This window comes from Vicia villosa, linkage group LG1 (genome assembly GCF_029867415.1).
Source record: "Vicia villosa cultivar HV-30 ecotype Madison, WI linkage group LG1, Vvil1.0, whole genome shotgun sequence".
Classification (NCBI taxonomy): Eukaryota; Viridiplantae; Streptophyta; class Magnoliopsida; order Fabales; family Fabaceae; genus Vicia; species Vicia villosa.
In genome coordinates, this window is record NC_081180.1 from 100,643,776 (window position 1) to 100,668,545 (window position 24,770).

The window sequence follows — 24,770 nt, forward strand, 5'->3', positions numbered from 1 at the left end:
ATACTACCTCCATTCTTCTTTACATACAGAGCATGTTCATAGGGGCATTGCTTGAAACTATTCTCTTTGAATTATGTGTCCATGTGTGTATTGGTTTCTCAAGTGTAGATTCAAATATAATATGAAGTGGTTCCGGTTGGGTGGACGGTGGTTTCGGCCGAGGGGAGAAAGTGGGTCCAACCTTCGATAAAACTTTGGAGCTTATTATCGATTTTGGGAAGCACTGATTCAGTGGTTTTGGTGGCGGCGTCAGAGTTTCAGCAACTGATTTCTTCTCGCATAAAACATTATTATACTCATATTGTATCAAGGGTGCTGGTAAAATGACTCCATTTTTGAGATCTGATTAAGCAAATTTTGAAGCAATTTTTGTATTGTGTTTCTCATAGAACTCAGAATTGACTTTTGATGATTTATTTATCATTGTGAACTTGGCTGAATCAAATGCCTTTAAAGTGAGATTTAAAATATTCTTTTGTTTCACAACTATTTCTTCATCATCTCTTAGCTCAGTTACTGCTTCCTTTTGTTTAGTTGCTTCAACAGTGATTTCATTCTTGACAGATTTTTGTATGGAAACAATAACTTTAATCTTTGATTCTTCTTCTATTTCTTTGTGTTTTTCTGCATATCTCTTGAAAACATATATTTCTTTGAGTTCTTGTGATGAGGTTTTGAAAGAATAACTCAAATTTTGAATTTGTTCCTTCAACTCTTCTTTATATTTGTTTGAGATCTCATTAGTTTCAATCAATTATTGTTTTAGAGTTTCTAGCTGTTGGTGAAATGTTTTAGGTTGTGAATTAGAATTTTGAAGTTGTTGTTGGTGTGAAAAATATAAGTTAGGTGAAGGTGGATATGATGTGTAAGGATTAGATGATGTATGTGGTATGGTTGTGACAGTGGAGTAATAAGGAGGAATAAAGTGATGATAAAATGGTGATGGAGAACTAACATATGGAGGGATGAAAGATTGATAATATCGATATATCATGGAAGGATTGAAAGCACCAATTGTTAGAAAGCAAAATTAGAACCCTAACAAAACTAGAGAAATCTAAGAAATAAAATACGATAATTAAAAAGCTAACTAAGAAAATAAACTTAATTTGATTTCATTGATTGATTCCTAATGTCTCAATGAGACTACATTATATAATACCTCTAATGAATAGCAAACTAAAAAACTCAAATATTAATAAGAGCCCACTAAATAACAATACATAAAAATATCAATATAAATTCTAAATAAACTTCACTACGCCGTTCAAGGGCTTTAAAAGCGCTTTTATTGGCCTTTAACAGCGCTTTAAAGCGCTGCCAAAGCCAGCGCTGCTATAGGCTACGAAAGCGCTTTTAAAAGCGCTCTGGTAGGCCCCCCCTATAAGAGCGCTTTTATGGAAAAAGCGCTCTTGTAGGCCCCCCTTTAAGAGCGCTTTTCAGGAAAAAGCGCTCTGGTAGGCACCCCTATAAGAGCGCTTTTTTCAAAAGCGCTTTCGTATGTTGCGTTTTTTTTTTTTTTTATGCTTTTTATTATTTCTAAACCTGCACTTTTTGGCAGCAATATTTTAGAACCTGTAATTTACTATTTTTTGGCAGTATTTTTTCATGAACCTATAATTTATCATTTCAAATCGATATATACCATTATAATCGATATCGATTATATACAAAAAAAGTATTATATTATATACCATTAATGTAAATCAAAATACATATATATATATTTCTAAACCAAAACAACTAAACCAATTCACATGTTTCTAAACCAAAACAACTAAATGGGAAACAACTTCCGAGTTCTTATGCAACCAATGTACGCTTCCTGTATTATCTGGAGCTATGTTGTATTGATGCTTTAGTGGAGAACCAGTAGTCACCTGAGCTATGTTGTATTGTGTCACAGAATATGAATCAAATAACTGTACCCCGAACGATCCTGCCACAGAAGACGACTTCGGGGTACATTACTTGATTCATATTCTGTGGAACATAATCGGAAGGGGCACATTGTGTTCTATCCTTTACCAATCCATCCACTGTTTGAAGCTCAACCTACAATAGAAAAACGTGATTATTTACACAACATTCACATTAAACTTAGAAGTAAACTTTGAAGCTCAACCTACAATAGAAAAACGTAATTAGTGTTGGAGCTAAAGGTGCAGAACCTTTGCCTTGCAACTGTGAAAAAAAAAACTATAGAGCATGAATATGTGAAAGTGCTAGAATATGTGAAACTACATTGATATTTTAAAATAGTCCTTGACATTCATAATGACAAATCTACAATGACTAATTTGATTGAGAATATTCAAACCGGGGTTTTGTTAACCGCAAATAGAATCCAACCAACCGAGGTTTTGTTAACCGCAAATAGAATCTGCCCTAACTCAGATTTTAATTCCGAAAAGAATTCCTCGTTTAATCTGCATAACAAAACACTCCATCACAACAGAATACAAGTACAATACAAATCACATTCACTCAGAAAAGTACTACGATACGAACCGAGGTCTCATTCTGGCAATCTCAAATTCAAAATCCTGAGCTTCATTGTCAAGTAAGTATTCAATCAGCTCTTTTGGAGTTTCAGGAACTTTACGTGACTGAGCAAATAAAAAATTAACAAACTTCAGTTACTAAATAATATATAAATGATCACTTTTCAGATTCCTTATATCAAAAAAGGCCAAACACTAAAATAATTGAGTATGAACCATTATACCAAAACAACAAATTATGAGAAGCAAAAGCTGAGCCAACATCACAAAAACCCTAAAAAAATTTCAAACATCATCATCATCCAAATACATAAAACCTTCAGAAATCGTTTGAAGAAAAAAAGAAAGAACATTGTTCATCATATTCATCAAGCATCAAACCTAGAAAAAACCCAGAAATTGTTGAAAGGGAAGAAGAGAGACTCAACGAACAAAAAACCAGAAAGATCTCACCGTAAAATCATCATCATCATCTGCTTCTGAAATCGCGTCACCATCACCAAAACCCAACAACAGGTCCGGGTTTGAAACCTCACACTCTCATCCTTGTTACCTCACTTTCATCTTCAACCTCACATTTCCAGAATTAGGGTTTCAAGAAACAACAAAATAGTGAAAGATGATAGAAGATTTACCTGCAAACGAAGCAGAAGAACGAAGCTGAAGAACGAAGCTGTGAACGAAGCAGAAGAACGAACGGCGACGGCGGCGGCGGTTGGCAAGAAGAACGATGACGGCTGTGTGGAGGTTGGCGGCGACGGTACTGGGTTTGTGAAACAGTGAAGAAACAATGAAGAAACAATGAAGAATGAAATACAGAACGCGCGTTTGTTTTAATTTGTTTTAAAAAATTTAATTTTAAAATGAGCTACTAAAGCGCTTTTCAAAAGCGCTTTCATAGGTATACCTATACCGGCGCTTTTTCTCTAAAAGCGCTTTCGTACCATATACCTAATTTTCCCTATACCAGCGCTTTTGGAAAGCGCTCTCGTATCCATCCTTTACCAGCGCTTTTTAGAAAGCGCTCTGGTACCCCCCCCCCTTTACCAGCGCTTTCTATAAAGCGCTCTCGTAGCCCCCCCTTTACCAGCGCTTTTTAGAAAGCGCTCTCGTACCCCCCCCCTTGCCAGCGCTTTTTTCCCTTGTTTTTTATTTTTGTTTTTTGCGCAACCTATAGCAGCGCTTTTCCCAAAAGCGCTTTCGTAGATGCGCTGCTAAAGGACAAATTTGTTGTAGTGCTTAAATAATATAATTCAATTCTTTATCACTCAAATTTGTATGTAATAATTATTGGCTTGGTGGCTAGTATTGATATGGCATCTTTGAAACATTTATCATTTTATAATTTTCCAATTCACATGGATGCAGTACAAAACAAACTGGAAAATTTAGGACAGGTATATCTCTATTTTGTTTGGGAACTCTGTCACATTTAGTGCAATTTGAAGGTAATTGTAGAATCAGTTTCTGCTCAATAAAATGTTATGACATTCAATTCTTCATGTAGATTTAAAGAAAATTTGCTAATTGATATGGTTGGAGATACCGTTATTTTATCTACTCTACTTTCTACTTTAGTCAATGTTTTACTAATGTAATAGTTGAAGTTGGAGCAGTTTTGTTTTGAAAATTTTAGTGTTTTTTTTTTTTTACAAATGGCGATGAAAAATTTTCATATGTAATAGTTAAAGTCGAAAATTGTAGATAATTTTTCTGGAGTAATATATGTACACATTTTTGTAACAAAAGACTAAGAAATAAACCTCCTCAAAATAGTCTGTCTACATTATGGAATTTTAACTTAATTCTTTGGTCTTTTAATGTTATATGTATTTTTTTATAAGCAGAAAAAAAGTCTACTGTTGTTACAATAAGGTTCCTTTCAATATAAGAGCATTCACGTGGAGATGCATTCTTAACCGGATGTCGTCGAAAGTTCAACTTCTTCGGAGGGGAATGACTCTGGAATAGTTGAACAATAACTCGTGTGTTATGTTCGGAATCTGTGGAGTCTCTGTCCCATGTGCTGTTTCAGTGTCCAGTGGCAGTGGAGGTTTGAAAGTATATAGAGGTTTGGGTTGGAATCAAGCACTAGTACAAAAATGTTAATTTACACCCGTTTTTTATTAAATTTACACCCATTATTTTTAATAAAAATCGGGTGTATATCCACAGGGTGAGAAATGTCTAACGAATTTACACCAGTTTTACACCCGTTTAAAACGGGTGTAAATACGTTTGTAATTACTCCCTATTTTAAAAATATCGGGTGTAAATACATTCTACGTTACACCCTATTTTAACAAAAATCGGGTGTAATTGGGCGTAATTACGTTTTTAATTACACCCTGTTTTAATAAAAATCGGGTGTAATTGAGCGGAATTACGTTTTTAATTACACCTTGTTTTAATAAAAATCGGGTGTAATTTGGCGTAATTACGTTTTTAATTACACACTGTTTTAATAAAAATCGGGTGTAATTGAGCGTAATTACGTTTTTAATTACACCCTGTTTTAATAAAAATCGGATGTAATTGAGCGTAATTACGTTTTAATTACACCCTGTTTTAATAAAAATCGGGTGTAATTAAGCGTAATTACGTTTTAATTACACCCTATTTTAATAAAAATCGGGTGTAAATACGTCATTTATGAATGAACAATTATATCTATTTTCACCCTATTTCATATACACCATTTAGTTATATTTCATTTTCAATCATAATATTGCAAATACTATAAAATCATACACATAAAAATCATATTTTAACTAAGTCAAAATATTTTTAATATTAACCAAAAAGTATACAAAATCATGTACAATCATAATATTTCAAGTATTATAAAATCATACACATAAAAATTATATTAATTTTTAACTAAGTCATAACACTTTCTTCATATATAATTTTACGTCATGCTTGACGGTTAGCTTCGGTGTTCTCTAGTCCAATTGAATCCAACCGCTTTCCACATGTAGCATTGGATTCATCCATGGCCAAAATACCACGCCCTGGAGAAGCAATTGTTTTTTGTATGCAAAAAAACAAGACACGAGAAATTATTACAAGAAAGTGTTATTACAAGAAAGGGCCACATGTATCAATGGTAACCATACCGTGGTTTTGACGAGTCTAACCATGACTCTAATACCACTTGTTGGGCAGTTCGGAAAGCGCCGAAAGTGTCAATGATGATAAACATTCAGGTTCTAAGAGACTTTTATACTGCATATCCACCAAAAAAATCATTTATTTATTTCATGCCATACACATCTTTCATGGGAAAGCACTTGCGAAGTTGTGCCAGACCAGAGTCAACATCCCAGAGTGAAATCGAAATCATACCCTGATATATCACATGGATAATATAAGTATCACAAATGGAATTTATATGATCCATAAACTAGTAATGAAGACATACCAGGCATGCTACAGCACTAGTCCTCCCGTGTTCCTCGTGTTTGAAAAGCCAATCTTCAAAATAGCTGCTTAAGCAATGTTTTTGGCAGTTAAAAATAGTAGCTTCTGATTTCTGAAAATAACTTCACACATACTTGCATTGCAAATTATTTTTTGGATTTTAAAATATGAGCACCAAGTTCAACACATGTATAAAAAATCATAACCAATTGTTCAACAATCACTTACAACTATTAATAAAAAAAATCGTAGATTTAAAAGAAAACATATGCAAGCAGCAAAACTAATAGTTGTTTGTACCTCAAATTAAAAGAGCATGATTTATTTACATGCCCTTTCATCAAATTGGACCATAATTTAATTATTTACAATTCTAATCTTAGGGCATTAGATGTAAAAACTACACATGTACCGGGATACATGTACCGGGATTCATTGAGGCGGGACTAAATTTATTCTCAGTGTCAAACCTTGTATATATCCATAGGGGACTTGGCCTCCATGACTTCAAGATCACGAGCAAGAGCTAGATATCCTTCACTTAACTTAGAATTGTATAAGATATCCTGCAACATTTCTCTGCCGTCTTCATTTCCAGCCATTTCTATGTCGAGCACAAAAGCAATTCCCTACACACATCACAAAAATCATCAAAAGAGAGTCTCAATAAAGCTGATAGTGAAATATTTTTCTTCTCAGTCCCTTTGATTCCCTGTAGCTTTGTCACTTGCCAACATAAAGCTAAAGAGAGACTAGCACATAACTCCACTCCACAGTTAAACAACTGATATGTAACAATACACTTATTATCACTCAGAGAAACATTCAGAGCACTAGCACAGAATCCAGGACTTACATGACGTGCAATAATGTAACAGAATTGCTTCTTTTGATGCACATCATTGCAAGAAGTAAACACCTTCTTCGCATACTATCAACAATAATGCAACTCATCAGTTCCAAACCACAAGCATTTACGGAACAAAATATAGAAATTACTTTTCTTAAGGCCTCGTAGAATTGACAAAAAAACAAGATTTTAAAAGAATCACATACCACAGTTAAAGAAATACTTTTAAAGACAGACTGACAAAATTCCAGTGTCACACCTGCAGCTTATCCATGAACAATGCAATTCGAAGAGCATTGGGATATTCTTCAAACTTCAAATAAATTGAATAGGCAAGATCCAGAACTTTCATGTCATTCGGTTCAGGAAGGTATCTGTATAAATACAAATTAAAAATAAAATAAAATATTGCTTGTAAGTCAGAGAGAGAGGGAGTCAGCCTAACGAAGTTCAAACAAGACAAAAAATTAAAAGCCTAAGACTGCAACACCTGATTTATCAAGCAAAATGGTGCTTATAAACTAAAAACTTTCCTCTTAAAGAAAAGTTCAAACTATTCATAACCCATTACAGCACAAACTCCATCCAATCAAATTTCAAAATTTAAAAGCTTGAGAGTCATGCCAATGACAATACAAACTTATCATTTCAGTCTACTCTGCCACAAAAACAAAGTACCACTACCATCTTCAAACATCAGCCATAAAAGTATTAAAAGGTCCAACTGTTGGTCTAGCTTAGCCAACAACAATTCTCATTCATAAACAACCGGACCATTTTATCGCTTTGACCTTGGAAAAGTCCAAGAGGATAACCCACATCAGTTAATTTTGAAATTATTAAACTATCAACTTCTAACAATTTGGAAATAAATAATAAGTACACCGTAGAAATTGGATGTTAAAAATTATTTGGGATTGTGAAACAAATACAAAATCTTCAAATCACAAGATAAAATGTTTATTAGTGAAAATAACCATTCTTTTCTCTTTATCTATAACTGTTTTGAACTCTGATTTCTTTTAAAACCTGCATAAATTGAGGTCTGTTTGCACTTACCTAGCTGAACTGGTGAGATACAGGCAAGTCCTCTTAAAATTTGTTTTGTCTATATATTCATTCAACATGTCAAGGTCCTCAACCTAATATTGAACATCAGTTACATGAAAACAACATTCAGTTCATCATCTGAAGTAGTTGAGTAACAAACTAAAAAAGGATCTTACATGTTACCTCCATTAAAAGGTCAACAGCTTCAGGCTCAGAGTTGTACTGCAACAATTACAAATTAGTCAACTCAAAAGTTATCAAAACTTAACAGCCATCATCTAACACATCATTTTCTGTATAGTTGAGAACAATGTGTTTTGTATTTCCTACATTCATATGAAAAGACACTATATAAGAATGTGAGGAATTACGTGATTGATTAAGATCAGAGCAAAGAAAGTGTGTTACTCACAAATTTGGATCTTCTTCCATTATCCACTTCCAGTCAACCGATTCCACCTTTTTCGATTTTGTAGACACTCCTTTCAGTTTCTTTTCTCGGCGTCTCGAGCTCGACCGGACTCGCCTTCACACTATCATCGCCCTTCCCAATTTCACCTTCATCGCCCACCAGAGAAGCAACTAAATCCTCAGAACTACTATTCACATTCCTCTGCCTCAATTCACCAAAAATCTACGCACAAAAAAGAGGAATCAATTCATTTACATACATACATACATACCTAATAGAAATCAATTCATTTACCATGTCATTGTTGTGTTCAAGAACCTTATCATACTCATTCCTCAAGTGATCTATCAACTGTTTTGAAGCTGCAACAAAAATTAATTCACACAATCATGAACAAAAACTAATTTCAACTGTTTTACTTTGTAGAATCCAACGGAGTTGAGCATGAGGCTAAAATTAGATATTGAAGCCGACGGTTTCTTTACGCTCTCCGTCATCATCTTCTTCTTGATTAATTCAATTTCTATAGATAATCGCTCTATACAAACACTACTAGATCTAACAAACTAATTGTTGATTCGGGGAGCATTATTATGTGTGATTAGTATTTCAGAGTTAGAAAGAAAAAAAAACAATAGCCGAGCGGGGCGCATTGTTTAGAAGGAAAAGAAAAGATCAATAAACCACTGTTAATAATATTTAGAACTAGCTAACCCACAAATTTTCACCAAATATTAAATAAATAAGATTTTACTGCATGATCTACCTCAATCCATGCCGCCAATTTAGGTCTGCCCAATGTAATGTCATAATTTTTCACTTCCACTAGAAAAGGTTGAAATCTTTCCATAAAAGGAGCATATGCTATATCCACCTGAAATATTCGAAACTTTTGACAACTTCAATTCAGTCTGAAAATACACTAGCAATGTACACTATGTATTGCCATTGCTACAAATCAAGCAGATAAGTATACTCACCAAACTAAATTGGCCAAGGAAGTAAGGTCCATTATCATACTTGGAGAGAACATTCTCAATGTAATCAAAAGCAGTATCTAATGAAGCAAGCAACATCAAATTCAAATTTTCACATTCATTTTACTATTTCTCTATTTATATGTAACAAAACAACATTGAAGAAAGAAAGTGTCAATTTACCAGCCTCATTCACATCTCCTTTAAAAGAAGAAACAACTGTCTTGTAAAAGGTATTTGTGTAAGATAGAATTTCTTCAGTAAACTCCTTATCAGGAGAATCCTATTTATCAGAGACAGTAAACCTTTTTAGTTCACATTTTGAACCTGAAAGTAAACATCAAAAGTGAAGATAAAAATGTATCTTACATTGGGAAAAAGGGAAGGTCCTTCAAAGTGAGTATCAATATACATTTTGAACCTTGATGTTTAGCCAATATGTCACACAAACTTTGTTGTTGTTACTTCCAAGAAAATCGCAAGCACTCCATGCTGCCGAGTTTTGAGGCATAAAGTTTTTATCGCGATGAAGATATATATCACTCCGAATACAAAGCAAACAATAACTATGAATTTGGAGTTATACAACAAAAAAATTTCTTATTATTAATATTGGATCATTCCTGGATGGTCTTTGGTGTTGTTCCAGGCCAAGGTGCATTTCCATATCATAATTTGGAGCATCGACCTCCTCACCTAATCAAAAACTCAACAAAGCGCAGAAATTCACCATTTTAAGTTCATTTAATCTAACCTAATACTAACATAAATTGAAAAACCAGAGTCACAATAGTGCAATTAAGCTAGCTCTATGTAACATACGGTATCACTAGTACTGAGGCCGATGGCAAGATCTTCTGGAATATTTAATGTCATACCTGCAGATATAGATGGTAAAGTGATACTTAAAATTACATAATAGCTAGCTCTATGTAAAATCAGAGATAAAATTATAGAACATGTATTGAAAAAACTATAGCACCTACCACACTAATAAGGTTGTCTCTTGACCATTAAAAGACAAGACAATCCTTGTTAAAGTGATACCTAATGTGAAACAAATAAACTTAAGTTCACGTTACCTAATTGGTACAGCCAACAAACTTTTTACTACCTTTTTCACAAGCAGCTTTCGCAGAACCACATTGTCACATATCTGAACTGGACTTGCTTCCAATTCCACAGACTCATGATTTTCTGAAGTTTTAATTATCTCTTCCACCTCTTGATCTGCAACTATATTAACCTACACAAAAATAAAAGCATAAAAAAATCCAAAGTGTCTCACCTAAATCACTAAGAAAATTCAATTCGATATAAAATCAATAAAAACATAAGAAAAAACATTTTTATTAGAAGAAGCCAAACACGGAATAAGACATACACTTGAATCCCCAGAGTCCATCATCAACTTCGTCGTTTTCTTCTCTTCCATCACTTCCCAAACAGCTATATCCAAAACGTCGCTTTGCATCGAATTCATATTGGTGCGACGGTGAAACCAGAGAAGAATCAATACCGTTCAAAACGACGTCGTTTGGTGTAAGCTTTGTCTCTTAGTTTCGTAGGGCCTTTTCCACGATTCTGATACTCAAATCTTGATTGGCTTCTTCATCGATATCATCGCTGCTGAACATGAGTGATAGCGGGGAAGCACCCTCGAGATTTTCGCTTGTTTCATTGACTTGTTCGTACCCTGTTGCATTGGCTTTCAAATTCTCCTTCTTTGCCATGCCGTTGTGAATTCAAGGGAAGATTTGGGATTTTGATTAAGGGGATATTTGGGAAGACTTCATTTCAGAGAAGGTTAGGGTTTCAGTGTTTGAGAAGGAGAATGGAAGATTTGAGAAGAATAAACCCTGAAGTAATATAAAATTTATGTTTTCATCGGTGAAAATTGTTGAAAACTAGGTTTAGAAAAGCTTCATTGCATTTTGTTCAGCTTCCACAAGAGTTTTGTTCAATCCTATAAAATTAGATTATTTTATTCAGTCTAATAAGTTAATATTTACTTATTTATTAGATTATTTTATTCAGTCTAATAAGTTAATATTTACTTATTTATTTGTTAATAATGCTTAAATTATTTTATTCACTTAAGAAATTTAGACTCATTAATTTGTTGATAATATTTAAATTATTTTTTCATATGTTATTACATATTTTGAGTTATAAAATTATAAAAAAAATTTTAGTTTATATAAATTAACACCCGTTTTTTAGTTTAAAGGGAGTAATTAAGATTTGATTATAGTAATATTTTTAATTTAAACCTGTTTTTAGAAAATAGGGTGTATATTGTCACCTGATAATGCTTAAAATAACACTTTATTTACAAAATTGCCACCACGTTTTTTATTTACACCTGTTTTTCATATATTGGGTGTAAATTTTAAAATTATATTAATCTTTTTGTACTAGTGAAGGCTGTAACAGAAGAGGAGGTGTGGAGAAATTATAATTGCTGGGTGGTTGGATGTAAGAAGAAGAAGGTTAAAGATAAAAAGGAGGGGCTTATTTGTATGACGGCTGTGTGAGGGTTATGGAATTTACGCAACGAAGTTATTTTCAATAATGGCGTGTGTAACTTATCCGATCTTCTTTGGTCTATCAAGCTTAAATCTTGGAAATGGGCTGTAGCAGGTGAAATTTCTTGTACCAAATGTAACTTTTATGAGTTTTGTCAAAACCTGTTGATTTATCTATCATAGGTTTCAGTTGGTTAGCAACTTTTCTGCGTTTTTGAGCGGGTATTCTCGTTTGTGTAAGCGGGTTCGAGTACCCCTAGTACTCCCGTTTATTTGATTACTTGCTTAGAAAAAAAATTATATTTATAAACGAGAATAATTTACAAATATTTTTATAAATGGGAAAAAATTAATTGTTGGTATAATTTTTATAAACGGAAAAAGTCTAATGTTGATATAATTATTTTTATAAACGAGAATAAATTACGAATATTTTTTACAAACGGAAAAATGTCTATTGTTGATACAATTATATTTTAAACGGGAGTAAGTTACAAATATTTCTATAAATAGAAAAAAGTCTACTGTTGATAAAATTAATTTTAAAAACAAAAACAAATTACAAATATTTTTATAAACGGACACGCGGGTTCTAAACGCTTAAATTGTATCAAATAAGTATTGTTTTTACAAATATTTAAAAATACTACTTAGATCAATGCATAAATATTGGTATATATTATTAGTTTATATTTGTGATTTTGTGAATGTTTATGATCTTTAATACAAATTTCAAAATTGACAAACGAGATATCGCGATGTGTAATATGAAATCAGACAAAAGTTGTGTGATAACACAGTATTTTACTACTTAGTTTATTATTCATAATCACACTTTTTGTCAGTGAGCATGTAGTATCTGAAAATTTTACTTTATACCCCTACAATTATACCTATACCCCTACAAAAAAAAGAATTGGACTGAAATACCCTCGTATAAATAGTATATATTTTAAAAAAATTCATTTTTTCCTCACATTTCAGAAAATTTTTCGAAACACCCAAAAATATATAAACCGGAACACTTTTTCAAAGTCTTCCGGTTTAAAAAAAACAACACCGAAACACTTAGAAAAAGAGTTCCGGTAATTTTCAGTTGCTTAAAGTTGCATACCGGAACACTTATTTAAAGTGTTCCGGTGGTTTTTTTTTTATAAAATTCTAGCCTTAACGCAACGGTTTTAAAGCGTTGCCTAAAGTGAATGACAAATTAAAAAAGCGTTGCCTAAAGTGTGGTTTGAAGCAACAATCTGTTGGCCAATACCTTTTGGCAACGGTTTAAAGGTGGTTTTTTTTTTATAAAATTCTAGCCTTAACGCAACGGTTTTAAAGCGTTGCCTAAAGTGAATGACAAATTAAAAAAGCGTTGCCTAAAGTGTGGTTTGAAGCAACAATCTGTTGGCCAATACCTTTTGGCAACGGTTTAAAACCGTTGCGTAAAGTTTAGAATTTTTTTAAAAAATTAAACCTCCGGAACAGTTTTTATAAGTGTTCTGGTGTGCATATTTAAACCCTTTTACCGGAACTCTTTTTCTAAGTGTTCCGGTGTGATTTTTTTGAACCGGAAAACTTTGAAAAAGTGTTCCGGTTTATATATTTTTGGTTGTTTCAAATTTTTTTAAAAAAAATGAAAAAAAAAATAAAATATGTATTGTTTATAAGAGGGTATTTCGGTCCAAATTTTTTTCATGTAGGGGTACAGGTCTAATTGTAGGGGTAGGAAGTAAATTTTTGGTAGTATCTTTTTCCCCTTCTTTTGGAATATTGGAAGTTAAGTTATAAGTTTTCTATCTTTTATTTCCATCTTGATCTGCAATATATATTATGGATTGTCATTGTGCCTTACATTTTAATAATTGACCCGAGAGTTACATGGGTTATTACAATTGTCGATGAAATTAAAAAAGTGAATGACAAATTAAAAAAGCGTTGCCTAAATTGTAAGACCAGTAAAAAACTTATGTTGCAATAATAACATAAACCTTTTCACAATAGGTAAGTAAAAAAATTTGTTGAGTAAAAAAGAAGATATTGATTACAAGGGAGCACTTCAAGATGCATTATGTGAAATTGGTGAGGAAGAACAATCTTGACAGAGATAGAGACCACCCGTCTGTTTTGAGCGTGCAGCTTGGCCTCAAAACAGATAACAACATTTTCATGCGAGTTCTATGAGCTGTTTTGAAGACTCAAATTGATGTATTAAATATTGGCTTGGTGGTTGGTATTGATATGACATCTTTGATACATTGATTATCTTATAATTTTACACTTCACAAAGATGTAGTACAAAAAGCAAACTGGAAAATTTAGGACAAGTATATCTATCTTTTATTTGAGAATTGTGTCATATGTAGTGCAATTTGAAAGTAATTGTAAAACTAGTTTCTAGCTTAATAAAATGTTATGACATTCAATTCTTCCTTATGTAGATTTAAAACAACATGCTAATTAATATGATAATGTTTGAGATGAAGTTATTTTATGTACTATGCTTTAATATGTTGAAGGTGTATTTTTTTATGTCTTAGGTGATAGTTGAAGTTGTAGCAAATTTTGTATTTAAAATTTTAGTGTTTTTTTTTTTTACAGAAGTTGATGAAAGCTTTCATATGTAATAGTTGAAGTTGAAGTTGAACACTATATAAAATATTTTTGGAGTAATTTATGTACACATTTTTGTGATAAAAGACTAAGAAATAAACTTCCAGAAAATAATGTATCTACATTGTGGAATTTTGACTTAATTCTTTGGTCTTTTCATATTATATGCATTTTTTAAATAGATCGAAAAAGTTTATTGTTGATACAATTATATTTATAATCAGGAATAAGTTACAAATATTTTTAAAAACGGAAAAAAGTCAACTGTTGGTATAATTATTTTTACAAACGAAATTTTTGTTAATATAATTATTTTTATAAACGGGAATAAGTTACAAATATTTTTATAAATGAGAAAATATCTACCGTTGATACAATTATATTTATAAACAGGAATAAATTACAAATATTTTTATAAATTGGAAAAAAAAATCTATTGTTGATACAATTATATTTATAAGCAGGAATAAATTACAAATATTTTTATAAATTAGAAAAATATCTATTGTTGATACAATTATTTTTATAAACGGGAATAAGTTACAAATATATTTATAAACGAACACACGGGTTTTAAACGCTTATATTATATCAAATAAGTATTGTTTTTACAAATATTTAAAAATACTACATGGATCAATGCATAAATATTGATACATATTATTAGTCTATATTTGTTATTTTGTGAATGTTTGTAATCTATAATATAAATTTTAAAGTTGACAAATGAGATATCACAATGTATAATATGAGATATCATATTTAATTCTTCTTATTTTAAAAAATTCTATAATTTGATAAATAAATATTTTATAGTATTCTAAACATGTATGAAAAAAATTATATTCAAAAATTTAAAAGTGTAAGGGTAGTTAAACATTTTTAAAAATTTTAAAAAACAGCAAGGACTAAAACTGCATGCATAAAAATTTTGTAGGGACTAAAATATGTCATTTTTTTATAGAGACTAAAAAATAAAATTTGAAATATTTATAGGGACAAAAAAGATACTTAACCCTAGTTTATTATGATAATCACAATTTTTGTAAGTGAGCATATAATTTTTTTTTAAATTTCAATACCTAATTTTTCAACATACTAATTTAAGAGGATCAATCTCACCATTCACTATAGTAACTTTTTAAAATGTTTTAAATAATTAATCTCCTCAAGTTGAGATCTTAAAATTGCAAAAGTTAATGAGATAATACTATCTTTGATCTCAATAGAGCGACTTACTATTCTCCCACTATGACAACTAGTGGGATACCCGTGCGAATGCACGGGTACTAGTGTGTTTCGTACATTTGTTTCAAAAAATATACTAAAAATGAAAATAAAGAAAAATAAAATTTCTTAACAAAAAGAATTTATTATTTTTAAAAAAACATATTTTTATTTATTTTCTGATCATAAATATAATTTTTTCATATATAAAAATATTTGAATTAATCGTATATTTTCTCGTATGTAAATATTATTATGTTTTGACATTATTTATAAAATATTTAAGTCAAAAATTTATTTTTCCCATGTTTAAATTCATATATTATTTTTATGTTCTTTAATGATACAAAAAATGTAATAACCTTGGATTCGCACGAATTCTAGTATGAATACCTGTGTGTTCGTACTTGTACTAGTGTGTTACACGTATTTGTTGCTAAAATGAAATAAAAATGAAAAAAAACAAAAGACAATCATTTAACCAAAAAAGTTTATTGCTTTTAAACTAAAAACATACTTTATTTATATTTGGAACATAAAAATAATTTTTCCATATATATAAATATTTTTGGATGAACCTTATATTTCCCCGTATGTAAATATTAATTTGGTTTTGCCTTTATTTATAAAAATATTTATGCATAATTATAGTTTTTTAATATTTATTTTTAATTGATTATAAAGAAAATATATTTTCATTGAGACATAATTGATCTTAAATGAGATTTATTAACTCTAATTTTGATATAAATTAATGGAAAGGTAATATTATTCTGAGTAATATCTCAAAATTCTTTTCTATTAATAATTTTTTGTGATTACTTATATTGTTTAACTTATTTATTTCTTAAATTTATTTTTAAATTTATTTTTGTTTCCGTAAATTTATTTTTGTTTCCGTAAATTTATTTAAATTTTTATTTAATTTTTTAATTAAAATATTTCTAGTTTGAAAAAACTTTATAAAAAATTTTGAATTGACATTCTTTAAGTAAAAACAACATAAAAATTTAAAATAAACATAAATAAGAGTTTTTTCACAGATAAAATAATTAAACAAATAATAATGTGTTAAATTTAAACTAAATAAAAAATTTACATAATTAAATCTTAATTTTGTCTTTTTGTGATGATTTTGAACCTACAATTTTCATTGTAACAATTAATTTAATTAATTATCAAATTTTTATTTTTTATAGTTTAATATATTTTAATACTTATTAAATTTTATTTATTGTCCCTTTATTAAAAAGAATCATAATATTAATGATAATAATAATAATAATAATAATACTTCAAAGGTATTGAATAATTTTTTATCTTGAGACTTCTATTAATTTTTTATAAAAAAATATAATCTTTAAATGTATTTAAATATGCAATAAATATGTTGTCATCATTTATTTATTCCTAATTTATTATAAAATGGTTTTCAAAAATTTTAAATCTTAAAGTTAGTTTAATTTTTTTTGAATACTTTTATAAATTTAGAAATATTGGATCAAAAAGCATATTTTGAATATTATTATTTTTTATTTTGTATCATTTATGTTATCCATTTTATCCTATATATTAAAAGGGCACCCAATTAAATTGTTGTTTCAACCACATAAATAATATGATGAATAATATTTAATAGGGTTAATGGTAGTAATAGTAGTTTACTCCTTAATATGAGCGTGTTTTGGTTTATCCCCACTGTTGCTAAAGACAGGTTTTGGCAACGGTTTTTTTGAAAAAACCGTTACCAAAAGGTAGGGAGGGGAAAAAGAAAAATTCCCTAACAGGGGTGAACTACTATTAACCCTATTTAATAACTTTATCTAATTCTTACACGTTTTATTGAACTTGCACCCTCTCAAAATTTAACTTTGTACCACACAAACTTTTTTCTTCTACCATTTGCAACGTTCTCTTTCTTCTACAAATTGAGAATTAGTCTCTTTCTTCTTTATTGATGATTAAACCATTTTATGCAATATTCTCTTTCTTCTATCAATATAATAACTAGTGTCTTACCCGTGCGTTCGCACGGGTACCCGTTGTTTTCGCGCATTGTGGTTGAGGGAAATAAAAGATGTTAGAGAAAGATCAATTTTTATGGGAGAGGTTAATATAATAAAAAAATATGTTTGAAAAAGAAAAATATGTTGTTAATAGTTTGGGCCCAAGGATTGGTTAAAGTATGTAAGTTAATGGGATAATATAATTGTTTGGGGCAAGGGTTCGCGCATTTGAATTGATGAAAATAAAAACGTATTGGTAAAAGATTAAATTTGAGTTAAAAATGAGAAAAATTATAAAAATACTAATATTCAATATTTTGAATAGGAATTTAATGTTCTTGTTAATATTCAATATTTTTATGAGTAATTTTATGTTCCCGAATTTTTATCTGTAGTTTTATTTTTCTAGTTTATTATTATTTTGTATGATATAATTGTACTCAAATATACATTGAAAATAATAAGTATGAATATTTTCTTGTGTAGATCTAATAGGTCGTGCCCCGTGGCACTTTTAGAAACAAATCTTGCAGTCAAATGCGAGACTATAAAATCAATATTGTGGAAGGATAAAAGTGACTCAAAAGGACACATTAAATTCAACTTTCAACTTATAAATGAGAGAAATAAATGTGCAAATTATATTGGTTGGAGAACATTTTATTTCATATACATTTGAATGCTAAAATATTTAAATGTACCACATTTCCGTTTCATCAACCAAATTAGAAGAGAAAATAATTTTTGTTTGTTTATTTAAATATTTATGAAATTAACCTTGTCTTTTCTTGAATCATGACTAAAAACTTTCTTCATTGTAGAAAACCAACTTCTAGTAAAATGAATGCTATAGATATTAAAATCATGAGAAGAGCATAAATGATTGTGTGTTAGCACATTTGTTCCTTTTTAGTTGTTTTTGAAGAATGTGAGGCTAGTTTGATCAAGTTGTTTTCAAATTCATGATGATAATTGATAGAACTGGTCACATCTTTTTTTTTTTTTAAAGGCAAAAGAAACTTGAATTAAAAGATAGGCATAAGCGATCCTAAAAAAATACACATTCTTTGAGATTTACAAAAGATATACGGAAACTTGGTCAAAAAATTGTAATGAGAATGCAAAAAATGGCAAGCCATTACATAGCAGTTCATTTGAGGTTTGTTCAATAAACCTGCTATATGAAATTTAAATTCAACTTCAATAAATGGAAAAGTGGTGTGACTTGATCTCGACGTTGTACCACGAGATTCGCACCACCGATTCAGACGCGAGCGATACCGAACACCCAGCGATACCTGCTCCGCCGCGATTCACCGCTTCACACCGCGCAGCTAGCATCACACCAGACGATTCCATTAACAGCACGTTGGGAACATAAAACCAGCAACGCCTCTCATTATTCAATTCGGAAGAGCCAACAGCAGTTGCCAAAGGCAAATTACAAACACAGTTATAACTTTATCCAAGACAGATCTGCACCAGACTTGTTCAATCTTTGGTGTTAAGAGAAGTAATTAGATATTATCATGTGTTAGATATTAATAAACCACTTACTCACCGAACACTGATATGTTTTTTGCAAGCATACTTTGATCTATTGGATCATTTACCACTTTCTTCCATGTAACGAACAAAGGGCTGAAACAAAGCAAAATTTGAATTTAAAGTTCTCATTAAGTAGATCAAAGCTGCAGAGCTTCATATGATTCAAAAACTATTTAAACATCCAATATTTTACATACTTGATCATCAAGTTAATATAAAACAAATTGATGGCTGAATGTGTTAAACTTGTAACTCTAAAAAATTATCCAATAGTGTATCACTTTCATAGTTGATGTCAGCAAATCTATCAAATACACAGATACACAGCAAGTAGAATTTGATTTTCAAAATATAGCACTAACAACCACCCGAGAACAGAATCAAACCAAAACCATATAAAATATCACTAAGTAAGCAGAGCTGTAAACATCAACTAAACACCACCAGCACCAAGCCAAATACCGCACCAGGCCAAGACAGACAGCAAAGAAAGAATCTGGTAGCACATAAACCAAACCACACGGTGTAAAATAGCAGAAATCAAGAAGATGATACTAAACATTAATAGAAAAAACCAAATATCTTTGAATGCAATTCAATCAGAGCGTATTTGTTCAACGCTAATCGGATGCACAAATCTGTCAATTAGGCGGAGATGAGTCGTCACAGAAATGCACAACTTAGCCAAGCCCATGGATTACGACAATCCCAAACTGCTACCAGCACAACATCATATCAGTCGCTATCATAGTGTCACCTATGGAAAAATGCATAAATATGTCAAATACAAAAACTTGGTAACAAAAACCAAAACAGGATCTTGAGTACATCATAGCCAATAAATTGCTGCTTTTCATATTGTTTCCACCATCAGACGTTGCTCGGCAGTCATATCTGTTTCCTGTAACAATTAAGAGAGTGCAATAATTGCACGCATCAGAGTTCTCATCTCGTGATTCATAACAGCCAAAAAGTCATTGCAAGCATGAATTACAGTTTCTGCTTCTCTCCTAGCCATATCAAGCGCAACATTCAACAGCTGCACAAAAACACTATCCAATTATATATTCATCTAAATTATAGTTAGCCATATAATTTTCAGTATATACCTTGTTCTTCTGTGAGTGTGAGCCAACATGTGAGCTCAAATTTTCATGCCACTCTTTACGGAGATCGGGCACAGCAAGAAGATTTCCAAGCCAAGTAGTTATGTGATTGTCTTCAAAATTCAGACCTGCATGAAACCAAAACATGCTATCTTTATATAGAACCATTCATCAGAGAAAAAGAAGACAGTTAAGTCCATTTATTGGGACAACATTCATTACCCACACACGTTCACCGATAACCATGGAAGTTCCCAGCAAAGTATCAGATAAGAGGAAGATCTTCATAAAGTGACTCTTCTGAAGCACAGTTTTAAGGTTGGAAGCTCTCATTTCACGGCAGTTCAGCAATCCCAGCTGGTAATTAGACACCTGTGTGTCCTCTACTTGGTTATTCGGAAGAAGTCCCACTTTGGCGTAACGACATACAATAGAATACAAAGCAAATGTTCCACATAACAAATCACTATAGTTAGTGAAAATGCTCAAAAACATTTATATTATCACGAAAATAAAAGCTAGTAATAGTATTAACCAATGTCTCCGTAAACTATTCCGAGACTTTGAAAGGCCAATTGTAGCATTAGGGCAGTTGATTCTCCATGCGTATTCAGAAATAATATAAGTAAACACAAAGAAAACAAATAAAAGGAACCATCTTTAACTTCACAAAGAATAGACTAACCTGTGCAGATAGTTCAGTCCATTGAGCAACTGCCATAGTATCGATTTAACACAGTGTACCGGTTAATCGCTTGGTTGACCTTATCTCTATGATGTCTTATTATTTCCTGCCATTCAAGATTGCAATATTTACACTCAACTAACTTCCTTTTTCCTATTCCTTGCTGCCTACATATGTTTCTTCCCATAGAAATTCACACAACTTTTTAAGACACTGAAGTAACAATAGCACAAACGAATATTGGCATCAAAGAAAACCGTGTTGCGATTGGCATATCGATCACTGTGATCAATGCCATCAAATCTCCGGGGGAACTGCACATAACAAAGATCTTACCGATTACTGGATCCATCAGAAAACACATCGCTCCTCAAACAGCCTTGCTATTGTTAACATAATGATCACAATCAATCAAGACTGAGAATGTAGGGAGCATTATGAGAACTGCAGACACCCTCGCCTATATTAAACGAAATAAACGTCAAGCACAACAAAATCTTGATGAGCTTATATAAATTGTTAACTTAATCTTAAGTATCTATTGATCTTACCAGTGCATTTTCAGCACCAGCCTTTTTGTGGTGGGTGTAACCTGGCCTTTTCTCTCTAGAAACATAAACCAACCTTGGAAGTTCATTTCCTTCCATGTCATGGGCACCACTGTGTCAAAGAAAAACCTAACAATGATAAACCAAATATGAGTATGCCTCTCATCATTCAGATTTGATTACACGCAAAAGGAACATATGTACCTGAATCATGCCAAGATGGTCGCGCGAATTATAGATGTCAACCATAGACCAAAAGCACTATCAACTGGATGTGCAACTCTATAATGGAAAAACCTGAAAATCAAAAGTATCACCATAAAAAAAATCAAAGTACAAAAACGTTATATGAGAAAATATGTAGGAAGTTATGCAGTTGGGTAAAAATAATATTACATTATCCCCCACAGTCCGATTTTGAAATGTCAAGTATAGTTAGTTCTCATATAGAAAGATAAATGCAAAAGCTTACACCGTATAGCAGGCCCGCTGCATATCAAGTACTTTATCCATTCACAACTGTTCTGATTCCTTTCCAAGTGAACCGGCCAGTCCAACAACCATAGTTGCTAATGATCCACCAATACCAACCCCTCAAGACACCAAGAACTCGGTATCCTTTCCAATGTATGACTCTTCCTCCTGCAGCTTCTATTATGGCTCTCTCATCCTCTCTATTCAGATCCATCTACCTAATTTGTTTCCAAAACCATGAAATAAAAGAGTACATTTAAATTGAAATACAACAGAAATAATACATCATATATTAATTAGTAATCAAGAAAATGTGCATTATTCTATAACATACCTCTTATTCCTGTCGACAATCGCAGACTGCTAATAATCGATAACACAAAAGCCTTCTTTTAATACCAGTCAATAGCTGCAAATTCACGCATAACTAAAGAAAATCATGTTTTAAAAAATCAGATCTATGAATCAGTAAAACCCAGACAAAATCAAAATCATCATAAATTACCACCCATTAGGCTCATAAGCATGACCAGTCATATAAAGCAGAACCAATATCTGAACTGGGCCACCCTGGCTTGCAATCTTGTCACAAAATGCAACCACTGCTGGATCCATTTGAGACAGTATCCCATGCACCTGAAAAGTAATGAAAGAAAAGAGCAAGATAAAATACATTTTCCAGACAATAATTGACATCTAAACGAAAGGATAATGTAAAACTTCGAGAAAGTTTTCAATCAAATCCAACAGATTGCTATTCTGATATCGCGAAGTCAAAGCATAGAACATATCATAATGGTCAAAGCATAGATCATATCATAATGGTTGTAAACACATCATTATAGCCACCCTACCTTTGCCCTTCAATTTTGTTCGCAGTCGCGCAACGCAACCGGATTTCTCCATCGTCGGGAGGAAGGCCACCACAAACCGTGAGAAATTCCGTCAATGTTTTCTTTTCCTTTTTACCTAAAAGTCATTCAGTTCAAATCAAAGAACCACAAACAAATCACTGATCAATCAATGATGGTCACAATTCAGATAAGGAATCAATCTAAATGCACAACAATCAACCACAATCTTAAAAACCAAATCTTTAAAAATACAAAAGCAGAGCAAAATCGATCATAAAATGCACATGAAAAGAATCTATCTAATATGCATCAAACAACAAACCTTATCTGAAAATTTCAAAAAACAAACGTTATCTGAAAATTCAAACAAAACCCAATAATTGCTTCGATCAGGGTGTGAATGGAAGCTTGTTGGCGGATCCGCGTGAATCTGATGTCGCAACCGTGATTTTCTGATGATGTCGTTGTATATCAGATTACAATCGTTGCTGCTGAAGATTTGTTACCGATGACGGTGCTCCGCACGTTGTGAATCTGTTGCGGTCCAATGATGAATTTGTGGTGATGGTTGTGATGAGGGTTGATGAAAGGTTGTGTGAAATACTGTATTTGATTTAGGGTTAGAATTTGGGGAAGATGAATGTGGAGAGTAGTAACCGCTGGAAGTTTGTAACGTGAAATGAATTGATGAAGAGAATTCGGAGGAAGTTTGTAACGTGAAATGAATAGGAGAAAGAGGATACTTAGTAACTGCAATTTGAGAAGTGTAACCATCGTAGCATGAGCATAAAATTGAGAAAAGTGACGTGGAAAATTGAGAGAAGAGTTGCTGATGTGGATAGGCTAAGAAAGTCCCAAATGGTAGACTTTTCTTATATGATAGATTAATTTAAAATATTCTCTATATTCTATCAATATAATTAATTTGTAATGAAATCTTAGATGAAATATACATAAATATTAACAAGTATTTACTTTATTTCACTAATATTAACATAAATATTAAACCAAACAATATAGGTATTTCAAACTCTTTGTTAAGAAAAAAAAAACAGTTGATACCTTTAGAAAACAAATACATATCGTTAGACTCAGCTCTCGCATGGTTTCATTCTGAGCAATCAACATCATTCCATTGCTCTATCATTACTTCTAAAATTAGAAGAGCCAAAAGGTAAAACAGATTTCTGTCACAAAAAGTAAAACCAAGGTTGTTAAAATCTCGATTTAAAACTTAAACTCTATGGATTTCACGTTTCTAAGTCAGCATTTCGTGTTAAATCCCAGGTAAAAACCTTTTTATGTAAAATCATATTCCGAAACGATTTTACGTGATTTAAATCGTCCTGAAATTGGCGAAATCGTGTAAAATCATGTAAAATCGTTAGATTTTACTCTTTGACCTAATTTTACTTTTTTTTAGTCAAAATTTATAAATCAAATTTTATATTTTGACCCATAAAATTTTCTCTATGAATTTTTAATTTTATTCACATTCATATCTTGGTTATAATATTAAATAATCTTTAACATTTGGAGATGGATTTAATCAAGTCGAATATGAGTGTTCTAATGAAGATGATGTTGTAGAAGCATTGAACTTTTGTTTAAGTTAAAGATGAAGATGAAAAGATTTGTTTTTTTGAACTCGAAAAATTTATGAAACTATTATTTTTTTTATAATTTTTTAGATGTTACATTTTATGATTTGGTAGATAATTTATGTAGTTTGATACAAGTTTGTGAAGATTACACTTTATTATGATTATATAGTATATTTTTACTTTATAATTAAGTTAAAATTTTAAATAATTAGCGTATTTATAATATTATATAAGTATACATATGTCGTATATATAAATTTAATATAATTTTAATATGAGGTAAACTCTATGATTTTACGTTTCGATTTTATGTTTCGATTTTACCTAGGTAAAACGAGTCAAGGTAAAAACTCGATTTTGACAACCTTGA

The 24,770-nt window shown here is 31.2% G+C and overlaps 2 long non-coding RNA genes across 5 annotated transcripts; both read right to left on the minus strand.

The window, feature by feature from the left end:
• Positions 1–5,401: 5,401 nt before the first annotated feature.
• Positions 5,402–5,992, minus strand: LOC131613496 (uncharacterized). The gene is made up of 3 exons (XR_009287610.1): positions 5,929–5,992; positions 5,624–5,853; positions 5,402–5,518 (listed from the first exon to the last, which is right to left on the minus strand). It is a non-coding gene; the product is annotated as an uncharacterized LOC131613496 (long non-coding RNA).
• A 13,047-nt stretch (positions 5,993–19,039) lies between these two features.
• Positions 19,040–23,622, minus strand: LOC131643707 (uncharacterized). Of its 4 annotated transcripts, none has more exons than XR_009296268.1 (10): positions 23,119–23,622; positions 22,797–22,911; positions 22,448–22,578; positions 22,277–22,369; positions 21,941–22,160; positions 21,673–21,765; positions 21,472–21,597; positions 20,458–21,380; positions 20,239–20,363; positions 19,040–20,168 (listed from the first exon to the last, which is right to left on the minus strand). It is a non-coding gene; the product is annotated as an uncharacterized LOC131643707 (long non-coding RNA). The 4 variants fall into 4 exon arrangements; XR_009296269.1 differs by having other exon boundaries at positions 19,040–20,030; positions 20,124–20,363; XR_009296267.1 differs by having other exon boundaries at positions 19,040–20,363; positions 22,277–22,351.
• Positions 23,623–24,770: the final 1,148 nt, after the last annotated feature.